Source organism: Saimiri boliviensis, chromosome 9 (assembly GCF_048565385.1).
Source record: "Saimiri boliviensis isolate mSaiBol1 chromosome 9, mSaiBol1.pri, whole genome shotgun sequence".
Lineage (NCBI taxonomy): Eukaryota > Metazoa > Chordata > Mammalia > Primates > Cebidae > Saimiri > Saimiri boliviensis.
Window position 1 is genome coordinate 121,501,473 of NC_133457.1, and position 20,494 is coordinate 121,521,966.

General features: G+C 50.1%; 1 long non-coding RNA gene across 2 annotated transcripts in view; it reads right to left on the bottom strand.

Moving 5' to 3' along the window:
* The window catches only part of LOC141585715 (uncharacterized), a 59,861-nt gene extending 50,858 nt beyond the window's left edge, over nucleotides 1-9,003 (bottom strand). The window contains exon 1 of one of the 2 annotated variants that reach the window (XR_012519379.1): nucleotides 8,775-9,003. This is a non-coding gene — a long non-coding RNA (uncharacterized LOC141585715). Of the gene's footprint in view, nucleotides 1-8,741 lie in introns of both variants that reach the window. The other variant, XR_012519380.1, reaches the window with a different exon arrangement.
* Nucleotides 9,004-20,494: the final 11,491 nt, after the last annotated feature.

Below are 20,494 nucleotides of genomic sequence, written 5' to 3' on the forward strand. Positions count from 1 at the left end.
GGAATTTGCCTCCCTTTGAGCATCCACATTGGCCACGGATGCATAGGATCAATGACATTCATCGTGGTTATGATGACAGTGGTGTGGGACACCTTTACTTATCATCTCTGGTTTTAGCAATTTCTTGTTTTTCCTACTCACTTTTATAAAATAAGTATTCAAAAGTACAAGCATATTCCAATACCTGCATCAATGAAAGCCAAAGGAAGTTCTAAGATGGTTCTGGGCCCGTCCCGATCTCTGGTGTGCAGAGACCAGTTACCAAGAAAGTCAGATATTTGTTAAAATATCAGAGATGAAACTCTGAGAAAGAAGAGAAACGGTATCTCAGAATAGAGTCTCACCCTTAAATCAGACCGGCAGCAGTGCTTCCTGGCAGCAGTTCAAGCTCATCTGCTGGCTGCTACGGCAAGGGTTGTCCTCCAACACACAGCAAGTGCAAGAAAAAAGTATATGCCATTCTCCTTTCTTTAAAACGTGCCCCTGGCACTGTTTGTTTTCCAACTTTCAGTGGAGAGATGGGTGTGGAGATACAGTCAAGATTTCTACTACAAGGAAAGCTGAATCCTGAACAAAACAATAAACGGTAATGGACATGTAAATTCAGGATCAAGAATCCTGCAGCGCGTGACAGAGACAATGGTGTCTGCAGAACCCATGTCCTGTTGAGAGGGCAGCGGCCCCTCAGCTCCACAGGTCACTGCCTGGGGAAGTAGGGGCCAGCACAGTGAGATCTTTCCATTTTCCAAAGGAAGCTGAACAATTTGGACTTTATTAATGTAAAATCTCCCAATTTTAAAAATGTTTTTAAATGTTTAATGTTTAAGTTATCAGTAAGCCAGGTGCTGTGGTTCATACCTGATTCTAACCCTTTGGGAGGCTGAAGTGGAAGGATCAGTTGAACCCAGGAGTTTGAGACCAGCCTGGGCAACTGCGTGAGACCCCATCTTCACAAAAAAAATAACAAAAAGCTAGCAGGGTGTGGTGGTGCTATATCTGTAGTCCCAGCTGCTCTGGAGGCTGAAGTGGAAGGATCATCTGAGCCAGGGAGGTCAAGGCTGCAGTGATTGTGCCACTGCACTTCAGCCTGGATGACAGAGCAAGGCCCTGTCTCAATAAATAAATAAATATTATTTAATAAATAAATAAATGCTATGTAAGTTAAACCAAATAAGCCAACAGCCCCCAGTTGATAATTTCTGACATAAACTCATCTTTCCAACTGCCTTGATGACTTCTCCACTTGGATCTGTAAAAGGCATCTCAGACTCGACAAGTCAAAAATGAAACTCGATTCCGGCAGGTGTCTCCCCGGCCCCCACTCCAACAGACCTCTGCTCCTTGTCAGGTTCACATGCGAGTCCGTGACCACAGCATTCATTCACGCCCCAGCCTGTGCACAAGCCTGAGCTTCCTCTGCCCCAACCACCTCCCCAACCATCCTTCAGCATAACTCTCTGCTTCCCCGCCTGCCAGCACCATCATCTCCGTGAAAGAGTGGGCTTGGTAACACTGGGACGCTCGCCCCTGGAAGAGACAGCTGTGATGGCAGAGACGTGGGCCATGGCGGATTTTGTTGTTGTTTGCAGTGCATACCGGCCTGGAAATGCTCCAGCCTGGAGGTGACACGTGTTGCTTCTACTCACATCTCATAGCTCAGAGCAAGTCACCTGACCATGCTTACCTTCAAGGGAGCAGGAAATCTTTATTAGCTCTCGTAATGTCTACCACAGAGACTAGTAACTTCTACCATTGCTAAATTTGGGATTTTGCTAGTAAAGAACACTTAAACATATATAACCACTACTACCATCTGTTAGATCAACAGTGGGCAAGCAATGGCCCAGTGACCACAGTCACCCCACACCTCTTTGTAAATTAGGATTTCCCAGCTACAGCCCATCACTGGCCGCATGTTGTCTGTGGCTACTTCTGCGCTAAAACCGCAGTGCTACAACCTCAGTGCTGAGTAGTTCCAACAGACACCGCGGGTCCTGCAAAACGAGAATATTTACCTTCCAGGCCGTAACAGAAAAAGCTTGAGTACACCTAGATGCACTCATTCACTGTCAACAATTATCTCATAAAGGAACATTTAGGCTGAGCGAGGTGGGCTCATGCCTGTAATACCCAGCACTTTGGGAGGCAAAGGAGGGCAGACCGTTTGAGGTCTCCTGACCAACATGACGAAACCCCGTCTCTACCAAAAATATACAAATTAGCTGGGCATGGTGGTGCGCATCTGTAATCCCAGCTACTAGGAAGGCTGAGGCTGGAGAATCACTTGAACCTGGGAGGCAGAAGCTGCAGTGAGCCAAAATACCGTCACTGCACTCCAGCCTGGGCAACAAAGCAAGACTAAAAAAATAAATAAGTAAAATAACATTTTAACCCTGAGAAAGTAGAGAAATGGTATCTCAGAATAGAGGCTCACCCTTACATCATATCTTGATGGAAAAGACGTGATGTCTTTATTTTCTTCATATCTGCAAAAAGAAGAAACTTCAGCAGAGACAGCTGTGGGGCACAGCCAGGTGTTCGGGGACTCCTGGACTGTGAAATCCTTTAGGGGTTAAAACTCAGAGGCTGGGAAGGAAGCAGCAGACAAGTGAATTGGGCCACCTGGGGCTGTGGGGTCAAGGTCCTGAGCAGAACTCAAGCTCAACTGAGAGGTGGCGTCACGAAGCTGCAGCCAATGGCTGCCGTGGGGTGGGGCTCCAGTACAGCCTAACCTTCTGATTGACCAAAAGAAGATAGATTCTCATCTTGTCATTATAATTCCCAATTTAAGAAACAAAAGCAAAAACACTCTGACACTCTGAAGGACAAATTTCAGGACGGTTGTTTCCCCCAGGGATGAAGTTGGGGAACAGAAGCGACCCTACAGAAAAGTAGGCTCTTCGACTTTACCAATAAGATTTCATTTCCTTCTTTAAAAAAAAAAAAAAAAAAAAAAAAAAAAAAAAAAAAAAGTCTTGAAGCCAAAAATGATCGGAAGCCACTAAAAGGAATGAAGTCGTGATGCACGCTACAAAGTGGATAAGCTCAGGAACATTATGCTAAGGAGCCCAGAAAACACAAAAGGTCACTCATTGCATGGTACGCTCAATATAAATCCAGAAGGAACGGAAAGCAGATTCGCGGTTGTCAGGGGCTTGTTGCTGTAACTTCACAGCACGGGAAGAGAAGAGTTCAAACCACGAAGCTCCTTCTTTGTGGATTCTGAAACCAGGAGAGAACAGGCGCTAGACAGGGAGACAGAGGTGCTGGCTGTACAACATTGTGAATGTGCTAAAGGACCCTGAATCGCACACTTTAAAATGGTTAAGTGTATGTCATGTTCATTTCACCTCAAAAATTATGACTGGAGGCTTACTAAGTTGTCAACTCAGGATGATGTGCATGAAATTTTTTTTTACTTATTTTTCCAAATTTCTGATACGCATATTAGAATATATTTTACCCACTGCATAGGTGACATTCAACACAGTCCAGGGCCATGACAGGCCCTCGAGGCACCGGTTTGCCACGGTAGATCTCAGTCATCCATGGTGCCCATCGGGTCACCTGGTCGTCATTCAGCCAGCCATCCCCATCCGGGAGACCTGCTTATATTTCCCAGCCTCGGAAAAACTGCCCTGGTGGGATCAGAAACAAAAATAAAACTGCAGAATGTTGGGCCAGACACAAAAGAGAACAGGCTGTATGATTCCATTTATATTAGGTGCAGAAACAGACAGATCTGATCAATGCTGAGAGAAGCCAGGATGGTGGGGTATTTGCGGGGTGGTGGCTGGGAGGAGCATGAAGGGGGTTGTGCTGGTCACGTCCTGATTCTGAATCTGGATGCCAGTGGCACAGATGTGTTCAGTTTGTGAAAACTCCTGGGGCTGCACATTCGAGCATGTGCTTTCTTATATTACTTCAGCTTTAGAGAAGTTTTTAAAGAAATAATAAATGCATAAATCCATCAGATACATTGAATTTCCTGCCAAACCTTTGAAATGGAGGCCCAGGCCTTGGCTTCAGGTTGCAAGACATCTGAGAGATGAGCTTGTGGGATGTTGTACGAAGTGGGTCTCAAAGGCTTATTATAACTTGTTTTGTGCAAACAGAAATTACCCCAGCACATCTGGAGACCAAGCTCCTAAAGCGGGTGTGAGTGCAGCTTGTCAGTGTAACTTCACAGCACAGGGTGAGGAGAGTTCGAAACCACGAAGCTCCTTCCTGCGGATTCTGAGACCAGGAGAAAGAAAATGGAGGATGTGAATGTCATCCACCCAGACCAAAGCTGTTCTCAGGCTTAGAATCAGGGAAGAAGAAATGTAATTGCAGAGGACACACACTCCTCTAATTTTTCAGAAAGCATCTGAATGCATTGGTGTGTCAGTGAGTTCTCGGGGAAGCTGCTGCCTCTTGCCCCATACCCTCACTCCCTCCACAAGTTCACAGACACCGTGGAGGGAGCCAAGAAAGGCTGTGAAAGGACAGTGCCCAGGGTGGCCTTCCAGAGCCCCTGCGCCCCTCCCCAGACCCAGCCAGGCCAGCATAGCGGGCCCTTTGAAGGGATCCCACAGCCGCAGCCCAGAAGGCCACATTTTCATGGAGTTTGTCCACATGCATGGCAAACAGCAGGCAGGCCAGGGATTATATAAGCTAATTACCCCGTTCCTTCCCCTCAGTGCAGAAAAGGTCAGGTCCCCACAGCGGGCAGGCGCAGAGCACAAGCACAGCCCCCACCCCCATGCCCCGCCCTGGGGTGTGGGAGGAAAGAGGAGAGAAGGAAAAGAGAGAGGGAGGAAGGGACAGAGACAGAAAGAGAGGAAAAGGGAAGGCACGACAGACAGGCGGAGAGACAGGAGAGACAGAATGAGAAAAGAAAGGGAGAAAGACATTGAAAGAACAGGAAGAACGAGAGAAAGGGGAAGCAGGAGGGGTGGAAGGGAAGGAGAAGATTTGCCTTTTTCCTTCCTTTTCATTTCTCTGAAATTCATCACAGGGAGAATCTGCATTCCCAAGAACACCCCCCAGTAGCCCTGGGGTGCTCTGGGCAACTGGGCAGAAGCAAAGTGCATAGGTTCAAGTCCCTGCTGGCCACCTGTAGCCACTCCATCCCACTATCCCAGGTGGATGGCTTCCTCGTGGGTGATCAGGGCTTTGTCTGTGTCTGCCCTGTAGGGTGGAGAGGACAGGGGTGGACTCCGTGTTTATGCCCCGGCAGGCATGAAGTGGGAGCTGTGCCTTGGCCTGTTCCTCCAACAGCAGCCATCGCTCAAGAAGGGGCTGCAGCCCATCTCCCCAGGACAGGCCCAGGTGACACCCATACTCCAGGTTAGCATCTGTCCTGGAGAGAAGAGTCCTGATGTGGTCCCTTGCTCTGTCCCTGGGTGATGGGATGGACCAGGGGTGATGGTGGGTGGTGGGCCCATGTTAGTCACCAGCTGGGAGCTGGCTTGGGTGCAGGTCTCACCTCCATCACTTACTTAGGCTGGGCTGGGACACCAGGTCTTGGCATTGCACCTGAGCAGAGCTAGTCCCAACAGTGGAGGCCCACTTGCCCGAGTGCCCGCTAGGAGGTCAGTGTCCCCGTAAGGGCAGTTGAGTCCGATGTGCAGAGGCCCTGCAGGAGGTGGTCCTACTTCTGTCCCTGGTCCCCCTCTCTCCAGCCGTGAGTGTTGGGCAGCCTCTGATGGGGCCCTGACCTATAAAATGGGAGTCTTATGGCTGACTTCCAAAGATCCCGGGGAGACCCACTCGGATGACTCAGCAGGGGGGGTTCTCCCAGTGGGTGCCAGCTGTCCCCGCCATTACCCTTGGAGACCACGAGCCCAATCTGAGGAGCCTCCCAGTCTGAGAAGACAGGGACCTGAGTTCGGGGCTTACTGTGGCTCTTGAGATACTCATTCCCCACTTTTTTCAAACCCCCAAGAAGCCCCTCCAGCCCCAGGCCACCAGGCTGACAGGAAATTCAGTCCCCGCGGAATGGAGGCTCCCATTACACCTGCACCTTCTCAAAGCCCCAGAGGCCTAGCATGGAGCCGAACTCCTGGGGAAGCCTCAAACCCTCAGCTCACAATGGTCAGCCATTACTTACAAGAGCAGCAAGTGCAGGCACTTATTGAGCACTTACTGTATACCAGGCATTGCTCTGCGTGCTTTGTGTGTTTAAATAATCCTCACTACAGATTACAGACGGGCACCGTTCCTATTGCAAACTTGCAGATGAGGTTCGCCTAAAGTCACCAGCAAAGCCATTGAGCCTACTTCAAACCTTCAGCTGTGGCTCTCGTCCCTGAGCTCTTGATATACAAAGACCCCAAGGGTCTCTTGAGAGCAGAGGCCAAGAGGTAGAGGCTGAGGGGCTTTGGAGAAGCAGGGGCCCGGGCACCCAGGATCCAGCCTGGCAGGAATTGCCAGCAGCCCTACCAGTGCGGACTCTGCCGCCTGCCCTAGAACCCTCTCCCAGCTTGGTGGCTTTTTTTCTCACTACCTCAGCCATGCCCCCCACAAAGTATCCTCCTTTTGAAAATAAAACCGGGAGTGGGCAACCTCAGTTTTCCACTCCATACCACAAAGCCCTGAGGAAATTCCACTGCCTTCTGAGAAGAAGAGAAAGGAAACAACACACACGCACAAGAGCGAGTCACAAATGAACATCACGACACGTCAGGCAGGCACACCTGCACTTCTGCAGACACGCTTGGGCTCGGGGGCCTGCCAAGCCCCAACCAGCCTGTGTCCTGCCGGGATGTACATCCCTCTTCCGGCGACAGTAGGGTCCTGACATGGAATGCCGAGGAGGTGACCCCCTCCAGCATCTCTGGACTGGGCCTTGACAAATAGCAGTCACTTCTGAATCCCTTTCTCCAAAAGGTCACCAGCCAGACGCCAACAGAAAACCCAGCCACAGCCGTCACCCGCCGTCAGCCTTCCCCCACCCCACCTTCTCCCCCATCTGTCTGGCTTGTGGAATCCTGTGCTGGCAGAAAGGTACCAGCCAGGACCCCTACCCACCACGGCCTGTCACCCTCCTGACTCCCAGCATTCCCTCCTTCCCCCTCACCAAGCAGGGGACTCTGCCCTCACCCTCAGGAGGACCACCAGGCTAGCGGGCCCCGAACCATCCCCTGCTGTCTGGGGTTAGACACAACAGGCTTGCCTTGAAGCAGAGGAGCCAAGGGTCCTTCCCTGCACCTGCAGAAACCAAAGCCCCATGACCAAACGTTGGCCCCATGCCCTGGGAAAGAAAACCCTCTGTGAAAGTCCAGCAAACCCCCGTCCCTCCCTAATGCTGGGTCCGAATCCACCCCAGATACTTCCTCAGTTTGCAACAGAAATTGCTAAGTAGCTCTCACAGGCCTCATCTCCTTCACCAAGGCAGTCCACCGAGCCTCGGCCACCACTGCCATGTGGCACCAGCGCAGGGCGCAGGGGGAGGTGTGGCTTCTCAGTCATCAGCTGTGTCCATCCAGGAAACCACCCTTGACCAGGCATCCTGCCAGGAGCTCCCTTTAGCTACATTTTCCCAACTCATGTGTCCAAATGTGCTTTTATCTGAAAGTCTTACTTTTTTATGGTTTTCTTTTCAAATTAATGAAAAGTAATACACACTTACCGACGGTAGAAAATGAGTGAGATATAAAATACACAAAGAGGAAAGTAGGGTCCCCCTGCCAGACTTGGCTGGGACTGGGAAAGGGACCTGCCCTCTGTGGGGGTGACTCTCGAAAGCCTTGGGATGAGCTAGTTTCCCCAAACATGCCCACATTCCATGATGTCTAGTTTCCATCTGAAGCCACAGTCCTGGGAGGAATCCAGGCCCCCATCACTTATTCACTCCCTGATTCCAGACCTGGGTACAAATCCTAGCAGGCCCATGACCACCTCGCCAGCTTCCTCATCACAAAACAGGGCTGTTGCAAGGATTCAATGAGGTTCACCCCGCAAAGCCCTTTGCACTATGTCTACATACAGTAAGTGCTCAAGAAACAGCACCAATGAATGTATCACCACCATCGAAGTGGTGTCAAGATTCTCTGCTTAACAGAGCCATGCCCTGAGGTGCGGATTTGAGGGAAGGTAGTTTATTGGGGAGGTGGTCCCAGGAAGTCCAAGAAGTGGGCAGGTGAGACTGAAGAGGCTAATCAAGGTGTCAGCAAGGCCAGCTGACACATGGGCCCCAGAGGAGAGGCGCTGAACACCCTCAGGGTTATCTCGCCCGCTGGGCAAGGGAGCTGGGGTATTTATCCTCCGCTCTCACCATTACTGGCTGGGGGTTGCTCTGGAGGGAACTCAGCTACCTGGCATGTGGGTCTGGACTGGAATGGTGAGTACAGGAAACTGGGCAGAACCAGTGCAGGTACTGTTCAGTGCTGGATCTGTGCTCGAGGGTGGAGACACAGTCAATTCATGTTCTAGGCTCTCCAGGGACTGCCCCTGGAGACTGGAAAGTGGACCCGGGAGTGGGTCGCTCATAGTGCTACAGCCATTCACAAAATGCTTCCTCTTCTCTCCGTCTTTCTCCCTCACTCGTCATTGCCACAAACAGGACAGGGACCTCAGGGGCAGGGCCACACCCTCCAGCCTGACTCCTGGTCACGCTCCCACCTCTGCGACCCCCGCTAGAGTTCAGTGGAGACCACGCAGCCAGGGGCCACACCAGCCTTGTCCACAGACAAGGCGATAGAAGACAAACGTTCAAATGCGGAGCGGGGAGGCTTGAGCTCGACTCGCCCTCTCACCTGGCGGTCCCGGGATCCCGGGAGGAGACCCACCTGCCGAGCCTCTGCGTCTACATCTGCAAAGTGGGACTTGCAGGCGTGACCGCCTCTTTCGGCTGCCTGAGAAGTCCGGGGACGCAGGGAACCTTCAGCACACGCTGAGTGCCTGTGTCTGCTCGTGGTTTCCCAGTTCAGATCCCAGAAAACCACACTGCTGCCCCGCAAGAGCAGAACGCAGAGCCCCTCCCTCCCCGGGAGACGGGGCTGCCCCTGGGTGGCGGGTGTTTGCAGGAAGGCAAAGCCCGGAAGAGGGAAGGAAACGCCCGGGTCGCAGGCGGGGCCTCGAGCGTGCCCGCGCCGCCCCCTGCTGGCCACGCGTGGAGTCGCAGGAGCCGCGCAGGGCGGGACCTCCAGCGTGCCCTCCCCCGCCACGCACTGGGGTCTCTCGGGGGGCCAGGCCCAGGAGCAATGCACGCCTTAAAGAGACTGGAGGCCCTATATTTTTCCTCTAGAGACTGCCTTAAATGTGTCCCAGAGATTCTGGTATGTTGTGTCTTCATTCTCGCTGGTTTCGAAGAACATCTTCATTTCTGCCTTCATTTCATTGTTTATCCAGTCAACGTTTAAGAGCGAGTTGTTCAGTTTCCATGAAGCTGTGCGGTTCTCAGTTAGTTTTTGAATTCTGAGTTCTAACTTAATTGCGCTGTGGTCTGAGAGACTGTTATGATTTCCATTCTTCTGCATTTGCTGAGGAGCGATTTACTTCCAATTATGTGGCCAGTTTTAGAGTAGGTGTAACGTGGTGCTGAGAAGAATGCATATTCTGTGGATTTGGGGTGGAGAGTTCTGCAAATGTCTGTTAGGTTTGCTTGGTCCAGGTCTGAGTTCAAGTCCTGGATATCCTTGTTAATTTTCTGTCTGATTGATCTAATATTGACAATGGGGTTTTAAAGTCTCCCGCTATTATTGTGTGGGAGTCTAATTCTCTTTGTAAGTCATTAAGAACTTGCCTTGTGTATCTGGGTGCTCCTGTATTGGGTGCGTATATATTTAGGATCCTTAGCTCTTCTTGTTGCATTGATCCTTTTACCATTATGTAATGTCCTTCTTTGTCTCTTTTGATCTTTGTTGCTTTAAAGACTATTTTATCAGAGATGAGAATTGCAACTCCTGCTTTTTTTTTTTTTTGCTCTCCATTTGCTTGGTAAATCTTCCTCCATCCCTTTATTTTGAGCCTTTGTGTCTCCTTGCACGTGAGATGGGTTTCCTGGATACAGCACACCGATGGGTTTTGGCTTTTTATCCAATTTGCCAGTCTGTGTCTTTTGATTGGGGCATTTAGTCCATTTACATTTAGGGTTAATATTGTTATGTGTGAATTTGATACTGTCATTTTGGTGATAGCTGGCTGTTTTGCCCATTAGTTGATGCAGATTCTTCATTGTGTTGATGCTTTTTACCATTTGATATGTTTTTGGAGTGGCTGGTACTGGTTGTTCCTTTCTATGTGTAGAGCCTCTTTCAGGAGTTCTTGTAAAGCAGGCCTGGTGGTGATGAAATCTCTGAGTACTTGCTTGTTCACAAAAAAACTTTATTTTTCTTTCACTTATGAAGCTTAGTTTGGCTGGATGTGAAATTCTTGGTTGGAAGTTCTTTTCTTTAAGGATGTTGAATATTGGTCCCCACTCTCTTCTGGCTTGCAGGGTTTCTGCTGAGAGATCTGCTGTAAGTCTGATAGGCTTCCCTTTGTGGGTAACCTGACCTTTCTCTCTGGCTGCCCTTAGTATTTTCTCCTTCATTTCAACTCTGGTGAATCTGACAATTATGTGCCTTGGGGTTGCTCTTCTTGAGGAATATCTTTGTGGTGTTCTCTGTATTACCTGGAGTTGAATATTATCCTGCCTTGCTAGGTTGGGAAAATTTTCCTGAATAATATCCTGAAGCGTATTTTCCAGCTTGGATTCATTCTCTTCGTCACATTCAGGTACACCTATCAAGCGTAGATTAGGTCTTTTCACATAGTCCCATATTTCTTGGAGACTTTGCTCGTTCTTTTTTATCCTTTTTTCTCTAATCTTGTCTTCTCATTTTATTTCATTGAGTTGATCTTCGACCTCTGATATCCTTTCTTCTGCTTGATCAATTCGGCTGTTAAAACTTGTGCATACTTCACGTAGTTCTCGTATTGTGTTTTTCAGCTCCATCAATTCACTTATTTTCCTCTCTAAATTGTGTATTCTTGTTAACATTTCGTCAAACCTTTTTTCAAAGTTCTTAGTTTCTTTGGATTGAGTTAGAACAAGTTCTTTTAATTCCCCGAAGTTTCTTATTATCCACATTTTGAAGCCTGCTTCTGTAATTGGAACACACTCGTTCTCCATCAAGCCTTGTTTCGTTGCTGATGAGGAACTATGATCCCCTGCTAAGGGAGAGGCGTTCTGATCTTGGGTATTCTCAGCCTTTTTTGGCTGTTTTCTTCCCTTCATTGTAGATTTATCCCTCTGTGGTCTTTATAATTACCGTCTTTGTAATTGGGTTTCTGAGTGGACATCCAACTTATGGATTCTCAGCGCCGAAATCTGAGCAACCCACTGCGCCGACTAAATCAGCGGCATTAAGATTGATGGTGCTTTTCTGACTCTGCACCAAGAACAGATGCTCCAAGGCAGCGGCAAAACCGCCTCGCTGGTCACAAGAGTCACGCTGGCGACCCGTGGGGCTCCTCCGCTGGGAATCTCCTGGTGCGTGAGCAACAAGAATTCATCTGAAAGTGTGGCGTCCTCTCGTTCTCTGCGCTTTCACTGGGAGCTACAATCCCGAGCTGCTAGTGATCAGCCATCTTTGATTTCTCTTCAAAAAAAAAACTTTTTATCTCCATCAGAAAATAAAGTCTTATTATGATTAAGCCAAAAAAAAAAAAAAAGACCGGAGGCCCGGCTGGCGCGGCTGGGGAACAGTGATGGACGACCTCCTGCAAAGGATTGCCCCCAGCCAGAAGACAGGGCTCGGAGAAGCGGAAAGGCGCCACGTCTACACCCCTGCGCACCGGTGGCCCCTGGAACTGCCCACACCCCTGGCTCCCTGGTCAGTCGGTCACTGCCAGATGCCCCACCCCCGCCGCCACAGCCAGAAGAGGGGTTGACATGGGGTGGGAAATTCAAGGGGAGCCCAGAAAATCAGTCTTCAAGATAAATCATGTTTTGAACATTCAAAATCAGTGCAAACATATCCAAGAACAAAATAGATAAATTGTAAATGAAGTCAGGATCTGTAGTGCTGATGGGTCCTTCTGCCTAGGGTTGCAATACCGCTGATCCCAGCACTGTTATTTATCTGTTGTTATTTAAAGCTTTGATATTAGACCAGGTGAGGTGGCTCACACCTGTAGTCCCAGCACTTTGGGAGGCTGAGGCGGGAGGATCACTTGAGGCCAGGAGTTGGAGACCAGCCTGCGCAACATGGTGAGACCCCGTCTCTACAAACAATACGAAAACTAGCCGGGTGTGGTGGCCCGCAGCTGTGGTCCCAGCTACGCAGAAGGCTGAAGCAGGTGGATCACCTGAGTCCAGAGAGGTCAGGGCTGCCATGAGCCGAGATCACGCCGCCACCGCACTCCAGTCTGAGCGACACAGTGAGAAAGAAAAAAAAAAAAAAAAGCTTTAATATTTTGTGTATCATGAATTTTTGCACTGATTTTTATTTTTTCAAAATCACACTAAAATATTAATCTTGATGACAGGGTTTTGGGAGTTGCGCTTTGTGCTTTTTTAGCATTTCCTTACATCTTACACCCAAGGCAATGGCACCACCTGCCTCACCCTAGCCACGGCCCCTCCCTCCTGCTTCCTCCTGTGGTCTCTCCTCAGAGGCTCTGGATCTCTTAACTCCTCAGACATCCCCACCAGGCAAGGTCCACCTCCCCTCCTTCCAGCAGCCTCTAGAAGGTGGAACAGGCAAGGAAATGGATTCTACCCTAGAACCTCCTGAGGACACACCTCGCCAGCATCTTGATTTTAGCCCAGTAGTCTGTGGCAGATGCTGACCTCCAGAGCTGTAGGAGAGCACAGGTGGGTTGCCTCAGACTCCTAAATGTGTAACAATTTGTGACAGCAGCCACAGTACCCTCCAGCATGCTTTTCTTTTTCCTAAGATGGAGTCTTGCTCTATTGCCCAGGCTGGAGTGCAGTGGCGCAATCTCAGCTCACTGCAACCTCCGCCTCCAGGATCAAGTGATTCTCCCACCTCAGCCTCCCAAGTAGCTGGGATTACAGGCACCCACCACCATGCCTGACTAATTTTTGTATTTTTAGTAGAGATAGCGTTTCACCGTGTTGCCCAGGCTGGTCTTGAACTCCTGAGCTCAGGTGATCTGCCGGCCTTGGCCTCCCAAAGTGCTGGGATTACAAGTAGGAGCCACTGCATCCGGCACCAGCGTGCTTTAAGGAGTCCTGGGACCCCTGGAGATGACACAGGAGGGAGAGCAGGGGACGGGGGCAGGTTGGCCCCACTCACACACCACAGGCCCTGGATTAATCTCCTGGGGCTGCCGTAACAAATAACCAGACTGGGGTGCTTCAAACAGCCCACATCAACTCTCACAGGCTGGAGGCAGCAGTCAGAAGTCAAGATGTCAGCAGGGCCATGCTCCTTCTGAAGGCTTCGGCGTAGGATCCTTTCTGCCTCTTCCAGTTTCTGGTGGCTGCAGGCTTTCCTGGGGTGGCCTGTGGTTTCATCACTCCCAAACCTGCCTCTGCAGTCACATCAAATCTCCTCCTCTGACTCCCATCTCTCTCTGTCTCGCTGTTCTAAGGACGCTTGAGATGGCATGAGTGCTTACTCTACCTTAGCTGGACCTCATCTTCAAGGGACTACAGAAAAGAACAGGACCCCTGGGTCTCACCAGCAGAGACTGCTGGAGCTCAGAGGCGGTGCTCTCTCAAAAAAGTTGGGGAGCTGCCGGGGCAGGACCTTGGTGTTTATGACTACCCCCAGCTCCTCTCACCTTGTCCCTCCTCTGTCAGTGGAAGACAAAAGGAACTGAGTGAGCTGGTCAAAGGACTTTGGACCACAGGGGGTCTTTGGAAGGGCATACAGTCTTGCTCTCCCTTAGCACTCCCTTCCCCTTGTGAGAGCTTCTCCTCTCTCGCTGGAATGAGGAATGCGGCATTCCACTGCCCATCAAAACTGCTTGCTAGGATCAAAAAACAAAAAATTAAAAGGGGAGATTATCTGCCCTCACCCAGATGATGCTGAATAAACTCCCCATCCCAAGATCCTTGATGTAATCATTAATGAAAAGATCTCTTTCCCAAATAAGATCACATTTACACATTCCAGGGATTGGGACCTGATATCTTTAGGGATTATTTCTCAGCTTCCCAGGGGCCCTGTGACATGCCAGCTGCTCTCTGGGACAGGCAAGGGACAGCCATTTATCTACATGGTGAAGAGCTCAGCTGCTAGACAGATTTGAGTGCCCCTGCCAGCTCTACCCTCACTCACTGGGACCCATGAGACAAGTAACATCAACTCTTTGAGCCTCGATGTCCTCCCTTCGCCAGTAGAGTCCTGGTCATGTCTCATGAAGAGTCCTTGGCGCCAGGAAGACACTGTATCAAGGCTAGTGCTAATGACATGATGTCTATCTGGGAAATCCTCACTGGTGTTGGTTGAGAGCATAGGGTCAGACTGCCCTGTCCACTCTTTGTGATGCCCATAGTGAGCTCTGTGGCCTTGAACAAATGGCCTTACCTCTCGGAGGCTCAGTTGCCTGGCCTGTGAAATGGGGGGATGGCTATGCCCATCGGACATGTTCGTTGGAAGGATGAGATGAGATGATGCATGTGGACAGCTTGGCTCCTTGGAGTGTTTGTCTCCACCTGCCCGTGCCCACTGCCTGCAGGAGGAAGCCGGGGGTGTGGCGGGTGCTGGCACCGGGCCTCCTCTCCTTCTCTGAGGACTAGGCTGCCCCAGCTCCCTGCAACCCCAGGAGCCACTGCATCATTCAGACACAAGGTGCGTCACATTTTTACACGGTCAGCTGTCGTTTCATGTCATTTCTGTTGACAGGAGCTAACCTCGCAGGACACCCCACTCATGCTCAGTGGTTTATGGTCCCCACAAATGGAATTACAGCTTTATTAGGGATAAATGGCCACATATAATCTCAGATTTTATTTTTATCATTGTTGCTAATTATTATGGGCAAACCCTTGTGAGTTAGGGGAACACATAAATTTTCTCTAAATTGTCGGTGCAAAGTTGATCTCAAAAGAAAAGAGTGTCAACAGGCCCATCTGGCTGGAGGGTGATGTTGTATATAGATACGTTTTACATATAAATACATATTTACATAGACACACCCCACACATATGCATCCATGTTATATAGCTATATCATATTTATTTTTTCCCACCGCCTTCATTCTCCCAGGATTTGGGGGGCTTATTTTCAAAGGAAGACTGTGAAGGACAATTTGAAGGCAATTTGAATTGTCAGCCTGGTGAGGCCACAGTCCTGTTATACACTCTTCCAGGTGTTGCTGTGAGGGCATTTATTTGGTAGATGTAAATTAAAGCCCATGACATCAGGTAAAGGAGACTAGCCTGGGTGACCCAGGTGGGCCTGATCTAATCAATCAGTGGCAGGGTCTCCGAGCTGTGCTGAGGCTCCCTGCAGAGGAAGAAATTCCTCCTGTGGCAGTGGCCTGAGAGGTGCCTGAGAGACCCAACCTGTCCTCGACGCCTCTCTGTGGATTCTGGACTCACTTGGCCAGGCCCCACAGTCGTCTAAACCAACTCCTCCCAATGAATCCCTCAATATCTGCCTCCTACTTGTTTATTCTCTGGTTGAATCCGGACTGATCCAAGGACCCCAGAGAATTGCCCCTCACGAAACCTGGCCAAGATGCTAATGCTCTAAGAGCTGGCACAAAACACCTTAAAGGGAATTGTTGAAGTCCTCGGAACCCACACACCCTGGGAGGCCAGAGCAGCCACAGAGAGACTCCAAAGGCAGGCAGCATACTGAAATGCACTCGGGATCCTTTAGTCTACCCTCTCCAGGGGAAACAAGGCTCAGAAAGGGTGGATTACCACCTGGAGACTGCCCGGGAACACCCAGGCTGCTTGCAGCAGCTCCAGTTCCCCACTGACTGCTCCAAAGCAGGCAGCCTGATCTTGCTCTCAAAGTACCCTCCCTGCAGCTGGTGATTATACTGTTAGTGGATTGAAACAATAGCCTCATACTTTGTGTGTCAGAAACCTGGGCAGGGCTCAGCTGGGATGGCTCATCTCTGCTCCACACAGTGTCAGCTGGGGTGACTCAGCTAGGGCTAGAGGATCCAAGATGGCTTCACTCTCATGCCTGGTGTCATGGCTGGTGGGACGGGAAAACTGGAGGCTGGCTGGGCACCTCTCTCTCTCTCTCTCTCTCTCTCTCTCTCTCTCTCTCTCTCTCTCTCCCTGCCCCCCAGTGACCTCCCAACTATTCCTCTCTCCATCAGAGTTGTCAGATCTCTTTATGTGTCACCTCTAAGAACCCAAAGGAGTAAAGGCAGAAGCTCCCATGCCTCTCACTGCCTAGCCCAAGACTGGAATAATGTCAGACAAATCCCAGGCCAGCCCAGATTTAAGGGGAGAGGAAATAGACACCACTTCTAATGGGAAGAATAGCACGTACATACAGGGACAGGATGAACTGTTGGTAGCTGTGGGAGGCTACATGATGCCTCCCAAAATGTCTAGGTCCAAGTCCCTGTTGCCTGTGACTATGTCACCTTACGTAGCAAAAGGGACTTCACAGATGTGCTTAAGAACCTTGAGATAGAAAAATGGTCTTGGATTATCCAGCTGGGCCTTAAATGTTTAAGGGTCTCAACAAGAGGGAGGCAGAGAGAGATCTCACTACAGAAGGAAGAAAGCAGTGTGAAAATGGAAGCAGAGAGAGGCTGGAAGATGCTGTACTGCTGGCTTCAAAGATGGAAGAAGGGGCCACGAGCCAAGGAGTACAGGCGGTCTTTGGAAGCCAGAGAAGACAATGAATGGATTCTCCCCCAGAGCCTCCAGAAGAGACGCAGCCCTGCCGCCACCTTCGTTTCATTCAGTGAAACCACTTAGGCCCTCTGGCCTCTAGAAGAGGAAGAGAATAAAATGTGTGCTGCCTTAAGCCACTAAACTGTGGCCCTTTGTTACAGCAGTAGCAGGAGGTGAATGCAGCTGCCATCTCTGCAGACAATCACCACAGGGACTTTCAGCCTCCTTGACCACGATCCCCTCAATGCCTGCACTGGTGCTCAATACCTATGTGGCTTGGGAAGAGCCAGTTTCACACCCCCAGGGCCCTCCCTCCTCCCCATCAGGCTCAAGCACAGAAGGCCAATTGCCTGGAGCTCTCTGCCACTCAAGCCCTTCCCTCAGAAGGGACACACTTGTCGGTCTCTTGGGCCAGACCTACAGTCCCCAAGCTCTGCCTCCTCTACTCCTCCTCCCCACCTCCCTGGGCCCAGGCCTCTCCATTCACCCCTGGGACGAGCAAAGCCCCAGGCCTCCTCACCTCCAAGTCTTGCCTCTTCCTGCAGAGGGACAAGGGGCAATCACTTGCCATCTGATTCTTCCTCATTCTAAGGAACCCATGGGAAAATGAGCCCTAGCCGGTTTCTCCAACCAGCAAAAAGCAGAGGTTTTGGAGTTGCACAGGCCTGAGATGGAATTCTGCCTCTGCGATGTGCTTGTTGTGTAAGCATGAGTGACAGGCTGGATCTCTCAAGCCTTGCCATCTCGAAGGTGACCACCCCCCTTGTACTTTCCTTGTGTCTGCATATGCGTCCATGTATATGTACATGCCTGTGTGTGCATGTGTGCGTGCATGCCTGTGTGTTTACACCTGTGTATGTGCATGAGGCACACCTCTGTATGTCTGTGTGTGTGTATTAGGAGTGGGGAGTATTAAACAAGGCAGCGTGTGGTGAGCAGCTGGTGCACAGCTGTGCAGTGGACATCCCAGGTGTGGCACATCAATGGCAGCTCCTCTGACCTCCAACTCTAAAGCCAGCTCTTCCCACACTCTTCCCAATCTCAGCACATAGAAGTTTGCTGGGGCTGGGAAACTAGAAGTGATCTCACACCCATACCCTGCTGGCAAGTAAATCCTCACCAGTCTTGTCTCAGATCTCTCCAGAATCCACACACTTCTCACCTGCTCCCCTTGCCGAGGTCTGGGTCACCAGGCACCTGTAGCAGCCCTGTCTCCATCCTGCAGCCAGAGTGAACTCCCCCTGTGTGTGTGTGTGTGTGTGTGTGTGGCAAAATACACAAAACATACACTTTCCCAAGTTAATGATTTCAAATGTGCAGTTCAGTGATACTAAACAGATTCTGACATTGTACAAACGTCACCACCGTCAAGCAACAGAGCTTTTCCATTTTCCCAAACTGAAACCTTATACCCATTAAACACTAACTCCTCATCACCCCTCCCCATAGCCCCTGGCGACCACCCTTCTACTTTCTGTGTCTATCACTTTGGCCACTCTAGGGACCTCCTGTAAGTGGAGTCATGCAGTATTTGTCCTTTTGTGACTGGCTTATTTCACTCAACATGACATCCTCAAGGTTCATTCTGCCATAGCCTGTGTCAGAAGTTCCTTCCTTTTTCAGCCAGGCACAGTGGCTCACTCCTGTTATCCCAGCATTTTGGGAAGCCAAGGCAGGTGGATCACTTGAGCTCAAGAGTTCAAGGCCAGCCTGGGCAACATAGAGAAACCCCATTTCTACAAAAAATGCAAAAACTAGCCAGGTGTGGTGGCACACACCTGTTTAAAAAAAAAAAAAAAAAAGGAAAATAACAAGCCACGTTAAGGGTGTGGAGAAACAGGAACATTGATGCGTTGATGGTGGAATGGAAAGTGGTTGCTGTGGAAACCAGGCTGCCAGTTCCACAAATAGTGGAACACAGAATCACCGCATGGTTCATAATTCCACTCCTGGGCATACACCCCAAAGTATTGGAAGCAGGGATGTAAACAGGTATATGTACATGCATGTTCATGGGAGCATGAATCACAATGGAGAGGAGGAAACACTCTCAGTGTCCACTGACAGATGAATGGATAAACAAAATATGGTACATCTATATAGTGGAATAGTATTCAGCTGTATAGATAATAATATATTTTCTATAATATAAAATAGTATTTTTTTGAGACAGGGTCTGGCTCTGTCATCCAGGCTAGAGTGCAGTGGCGTGATCTCAGCTCACTGCAACCTCTGCCTCCGGGGCTCAAGCAATCCTCCCACTTGAGCCTCCTAAGTAGGTAGAATTGCAGGCACATACCACTGCACCTGGCTTCAGAGTGAGATTTTAAAGGAGAAAATCCAGTCGTGTCCTTCTTTTCCTGCTTACACCCTGCAATGGCTCCCTTTGCTACTTTAATTATATCTGAAGTCCTCTCAGCCAACAAGACTCTACCTCACCTGGCCCCTGGCATTCTCTCTGACCTCCTTGACAGAGCAAGAGCATTGCCATCTTGGACAAGCACATCATTTTAAAGTTCCTCTTTATCAAAAACTGCCTGAATCCAAAAGGCATCAGCCTAATGGCTAAGGTCAGCATGACCACAAACCACAAATGACATCTCCAACCAGAAACATTCCAATCATAATATAAATCCCTCCCCAACCAGAGATGTGCCAGCCCCCAGAAAACCTCTCCTCCAACCCAAGAGATGTCAGCCCCAAGATAATCTCCCCTCTGACCAGAGATTTTCCAACCGCACAATAAACTTCTCCCCAACGAAGAAACATTGCAAGCCTGGGATAAGCCTTCTTGCCCTGAACCCTTAAATACTCTTAGGCTGTAAGAGAGAAACCTCCTGACCAAAATCAGCCAGAAGCCTCTCTCAGGTTGATTATCCAAACTGAATGTGTCTTTGACTGTCGAGCCACTTTTTGTGTTTCTTTCCTCTTTCTTTAACTCTTAGGCTCCTCCCCATTTGCTCTTCCCCACACACTCTGTTCCAGCCTTGCTGACCTCCTGCCATAGTCCCTTCAGGCCTCTATAACAGAATACCCTTGGCCGAGCAGCTTATAAGCAACAGAAATGTATCATTCACAGTCTTGGCAGCTGGGAAGTCCAAGATCAAGGTGGCAGCACCTTCAGGCAGGGCCCTGTGAGGGCCTGCTTCCTGCTGCATAGATGGCCCCTGCTAGCTGTGTCCTCACGTGGTGGAAAAGGGGAAGGCATCTCTCTTGGGTCCCTCTTATAGGGCACTAATTCCCTTCATGAAGGCTCCACCCTCATGACTTCATCGCTTCCCAATGGCCCTGTCTCCTGACACCATCACACTGGGTCTTACTTAGGATTTCAACAGGTGAGTTTCTGGGGACACGTTCAGCTGGTAACCCCTCCTCGCTGTTCCTGAGAAATGCCCCATTTCCACCTCAGGGACTTGGCACCAGCTGATCCTTCCAGTCCAGTCCTTCCCCAGCCGGTGCCCTGCCTGGGACTGCTGCCCGACCCACATTGGAGTCGGGTGTCACTAGTGAGGGGAAGGCCGGAGCAGTCCCCTCCTCATCTTGGTGGTGCTGGTCAGCCCTGCAGCTTTTCAGTGATTCAAAGACAGGGGAAGAGGCTACTTGGGGTGAAGCCCTTGACAGTCCTGACTCCCAGGCTCTCCTAGACCCTCTGGGTCCACAGGTGCCCCCCCTCGTTGGGCGACAACACCTCTTGCTATAGCAGCGCTTGGAGAAGTATCTGCAAATGGGAGAAGGGGGAGA